The sequence below is a fragment of the Nicotiana tabacum genome, chromosome 7 (genome assembly GCF_000715075.1).
Source record: "Nicotiana tabacum cultivar K326 chromosome 7, ASM71507v2, whole genome shotgun sequence".
In the NCBI taxonomy this organism is placed as follows: Eukaryota; Viridiplantae; Streptophyta; class Magnoliopsida; order Solanales; family Solanaceae; genus Nicotiana; species Nicotiana tabacum.
In genome coordinates, this window is record NC_134086.1 from 86,451,070 (window position 1) to 86,456,301 (window position 5,232).

Consider the following 5,232-nt stretch of genomic DNA (forward strand, 5'->3'; position numbering starts at 1 on the left):
CAAAGAATAAAATTCGGGCTTAAACGACCCATTTTTAGGCCTAATTTCCGGACCTAACCCATAATTCCTAGGCCCATACCCCTTAACCTAAAAAACCCTACAAAAACCTAGATCCCTACCCTCTATAAAAGCCAACCTAAAACGCCTAAGGACCATTAGGGCAAATACACACAAAGAGCTGAAAATACAACAAAAAGAAAAAGGCGCCGCAATAGATACGAGATCCCCCCGGACGTCTTCTTCTTCAACCTACAGAGACCCCTATCATTCTTTTCCTTTTCCTTTTAAACAGACTATCACAAAAAATAGTTGACTCTTTGCACAATGCCATAAAGATTCTCCAAATTTTGCCAGCTAATGTCTTCTCATTTTTTACAAATATTGCAAGCCTCCACTTCAATATATAATACCACATCGTCAGATAGAAAAGAAAAGAAAATGATAGCTCAGCTTTCATGGTCGTTCAAGTGACGATGCAGTTTAGCTAGAATTTCAATTTGGGTTTCGAGCTTTTCGGTGCCGGTTCGAGGTTGCCGACAGGGTTCGCGGTCCAAGCTCCTGCTATTGTTGCATTTCCCGGTCAGATTTAGTTCGCCAGAGTGTGTTGTAACTGAGTTCTTGTTAGTATTATTAAGGTCCGATTCTAAACTCTTCCTTTTTGGCATTTCCCATGTGAGTGTTTTATGTTTTATTTTTAGTCTTGCTTTAATCGTTGCTCCAGGATTAAGTTTTTAATCCTCTAGTCTTCTGTTCTCTCCAAATGTGTGTGTATGTGTTTTGTGTATACAATTTGTTGTAATTACATGATTCTGTAGTGAAAATCCCAGGTTAGAGGTAGCATAGACAGAATATTTTCATTATTAATCTGGATGCTAATTTTTGTGTTATTTAGTGTACACATGTATAGCGGTTACTTGTAAATCGGATAATTTTTAAATATAGGAATAGGTTATTAATTGAGATGGTTTTTTGGATGAATTGCTATTGTTTGTGCATGTGCTATTTGATGTTTTGGTTTGGATAATTAGGGGTTTCTGTGTTGGATCTAGTATACATTAGCGATTTTGATGATAAATCTATTAATTTTTCTGCTAGATCTATGCAAGCATCAAATTGATTTTATTAGTTTTGGTCGTTTAGGGATTGTACATTCTATTGTTTCCTCCATTAGATTCAATGGGTTTGTCATGGGTTGAAGCTAACTTCCCTTTATACAAGAGGAACACATAAGCTATGTCGAGGTGCGCCATACACAAGTAAAACCCATAACCTATGGCCCTCACATTAATATTGACTTAGTGTCGAAAACACTTTAAACACTTGTAGTTGCTTTAGGCATGCTTTATAATTCATCATAGCTACGGGTACGGTTCCCGTGACGTAGTTGTAATTTTTAATTACTAAATTCGGGTGTACATTTCCTGTGACCCAATTCTCAACAATGTTAAATAAAGCGTGTTGCGAACCATGGGTGCATTTCATGTAGCGTGGTCTACTATGTGTTTTTAAATGACATTAAATCTTCCTAAAATAGGTTTAAATCAATTAAAAGGGGTAATAAAGTTAAAAATGCACATATGTTTAAAAATGTTTTAAAATCAGACAAATAGGCCAATAATAATAGTTGAGTGACCGTGCTAGAACCACGGAACCTGGGAATGCCTAACAATTTTTCCCCGGTTAACAGAATTTCTTGCTCGGATTTTTGTGTTCGCGAACTATAAAATAGAGTCAATCTTTCCTCGATTCGGGATTTTAAACTGATGACTTGGGACACCATAAATTATCCCAAGTGACGACTCTTAATTTCAAATAAAATAATCTCATTTCGATTGTCAATTAAATTGAAAAAAACTCCCTTATACGCCTTCGAGGGTAGTAAAAAGGAGGTGTGATAGCTCTAGCGACCCTGCTGGGGACAAGAACTCAGAATCTCTAGTTTAGGGTTCAGAATTCGAGCTTAGAATAATTGTTATATTTGGCTTTTGTTTATTATCTGATTTTTACATGTTTGAGCCTAAGGTGCTAAATGTCACTTTTTATAGTTTTGATATTGTTTGAACTGTATATAAATTGTTACGAAACCCTCCTCTCTCTGAGTCTTCTAAATCATTTGGGAAGTGTGCACTTCGTGTGACTTCTTTTCTGTTAGAGTCATATTCCAATTGTAGAACGAGGTTCGGACAAGTTGTAAAGTCGGTGAAGCTTCTGTATTCCCGGTACGCTGCCCCCCCGGCTCAAGCTGTCCGCTTGGGTAATTCAGGTCTAGAACAAATAAACCCAGGTTTTTAAACCTAGAATAACACAGCCTCATGTCGGATCCCTAGTAGGAACGTTTGTTTGCATCACGTACATTTGACTTTGGAGACTCAACACAGGGGTTGGGTCCGTCTAGGACAGGTGTACCCAAAATAACAGACCATCTTGATGTATCCTACGTGCTACATGTTGCATTTCTTCAAGGGTTAAAGGGTCATTTGGCGGACCAATAATAGTTGAGGGCAAATGAAAAAAGAAAAAAATGAGAAAGAAAAGAGGGTGAAGTGTGAAAATAAAGCAAGTAGGGCTTGATTATGTTTTCTGTCACATTTTGTTAAGAAAAAAAAAATTGAAAATTAAAAAAAAAATGTTGCACTTTTTCATCATTTTCCGAAAAAAAAGGAAAAGAAAATCCAAAAAGAGTTTACATGTTTCATCATTTTCCAAAAAAAAAAAATTCACTAAATTAGTTGTTTTTTTAATTCTCACCCGTATCCAAATTGCCCGAACTACTCATACCTAATTCTCGTCTTTCGGGGCGTGATACGTAGGCAATCCACGTAGGCTCCGGTCTTCCTAATAAGTCTTAGGTTCTTGGCTTCGCGGGGTCTTAGCCAAATCTTGCATTTTTAGCCACTTTTAGCCACATAGGTTAATTTTAGAAAAATAGTCACAATCATGTCTTGCATGTGTCCAACAGGAAGGGTTATTGTCTCACATAGCGTTCTAGGTCTTTAACTTTATTTGGTCTTAATTTTCTCATACATGTGCGGATTTACTTACCGGAGTTTGAACATGACAGACGCTCCAGGGCCATCTAGTCAGGATCGCTCAATCAGGAGTTGCTTAAGGAGATTTTTCTTTTTATGTTTTGAGTCTGTTTTTCTTTTTATGTCGTTTTTTACCTTCTAGTTTTGTACAGTAATGTCAAATCTTTTGTTACTCTACTTTCTATTTTGTATTTGTAAAAGTGTGTTGTAAATCAAAAATCCAAAAAAAACCTAGATATTTTCTGTTTTTATATTTCCGTTAGAGTTTTATTTAGAATACTAACTCTAGAAGTTCAAAAAAAAATCTTTTGTGGTTTTCCTTAGGAAGTTAATATCTAGAACTTAAATAAAAATTGCTTTTATATTTCCTTTAGTGTTTGCAACACATATCGAAAGGGTACTAATTAAGCCGACCATTAATGACTAGTTAAAACACCAGGAGTAGTCTGATCCCCTATTTGATCAGACCGCTCTGAGAAAGATAAAAAGCAAACTCTCATAGTTCGGAGCCCAGCTCCAACAACTTCTTCGTAAGTGAGGTGAGGTACTTCTTTTGGTTTGAATAGGGGGTCGCCCTTTTTTTGGTTGAAGTAAAAAAGAGAATTTTCTTTTAATACCTCTTTAGAATTTTTCTTAAGATATTAATTCCAAAAATTCAAAAAGATTTTCTTTTAAGTTTATTCTTTGGGAAATTAACGAAAAAATGAAAACAAAAATTCTTTTATTTTCACTAGAACTTTAGGATATTGTACAGAGAAGAAAAAAAACAACATACTTTATCTTGGGTTCATTTTCAGAGTTTCTCTCATATGTAGTCAAATTGAAATCCAAAAATATTTTTATCTTTTTCATTTCTTGGTTCGAAATCTTTTTTTCAGGATATCAAACGAAAATTCAAAATATTTTTTTTGGGTTTGTTTATAGATTTCCTTCCTAAAAAATAAATCAAAAAATATTTTTCTCTTGTAGGGTTTTTCCTTAATAATTTTCCATAGAGTGTTTGTTTCAAAAAGAAGAAAAGAAAAATATAAGTATGTTAAGCTTGAGTTTAGAATAGGCTATAGAACATTAAGTCTAGAAAAAAAAGATTTGTTTCTTTTATTTTTCTTTTCTTATCAAAGTAGTCATTAAGGTAAAAAGAAAAAGAAAAAAAGAAAAAGAAAAAAAGAAAAAGAAAAAGAAAAAGAGAACGTTAGTTTGTTTACTTTATTCCCGATCTTCCCGAACTACGCAAAGATCTGATTCATACGGCGTCATGATATGTAGACAACCTACATAGGGTTCGATCGAATCATTTTTTAATTAAAAGAAACAGAAAAAGAAGAAAAAAGAGAGAAGAAAAAGAGAAAAAAGGATGAAGTTGTGGGACGTGAGAAATGAGAGGAAATATAGAGTGATAATTAGGAAAAAAAGGAAATAAAATGAGTAAACCAAGAAGTGCAAGAACGGAAAAGAAAAGAGAAGATTGAAATGAACAAAATTGGGACGATGCCAAGTGACCTTGTGACCCTCGAAGTCATCGAAGTCATTTTAGAACCGTTAATTGTTGCTAGGTCCATCGCACGCAATGTGATATTTTTAGTTATTAAATGCCCTAATGCTAAGAGGATGTCCCCATTTTGTTCATTTTGTTATCTTTGTTGAGAAGAAAGGTGGTTGGTTTGTGGTTCTTAAGGTAACTCATCCATACAACACAAGGTCAAAGAGCAAGGTAGTCATGGCTAGCAAAGAGTTGAACACGGGTGTTACTGATCCGTCTAAGAAGATTGATGAATCACAATCTGAGTTGAAAGAAGAGGTCCTAAGGTTGAAAGGATAGATGGCTGAAATGTACCAAGCCTGGATTAGTGGGCGTCCTCCACCATCAGTTCCCACTAACTACATTGAAAGCCTTATCACTATTCCGCCACTGTCACAAGTCCAGGATATCTCCCCACAACCTTTTCACACTCTACTCCCCAGAACCACCTCATATCCCGCTCCTTTGACCACTCATGTTTTGGTAGCTCATCAACCTGCTACCTTTCCTCGATCCTCTAATGAGACTGTGTTCAAAGTCCCCGATGCCAAACACTATGCTCTAGAACCAACTTTCAAAGTCTCGGATCCATACTCTCACGCTCCTTATTTTGCGCCTCCCGGTGAAATTGAAAAGCCTGTTAAGACAGTAAAGCAAGATGAGCTATCCAGAAAGCTGAAAGGG

The 5,232-nt window shown here is 35.6% G+C and overlaps 1 long non-coding RNA gene across 1 annotated transcript; it reads left to right on the forward strand.

Moving 5' to 3' along the window:
- The first annotated feature begins 386 nt into the window (after nucleotides 1-386).
- Nucleotides 387-3,280, forward strand: LOC142182722 (uncharacterized). Its single transcript, XR_012711716.1, has 2 exons — nucleotides 387-635; nucleotides 3,062-3,280. It is a non-coding gene; the product is annotated as an uncharacterized LOC142182722 (long non-coding RNA).
- Nucleotides 3,281-5,232: the final 1,952 nt, after the last annotated feature.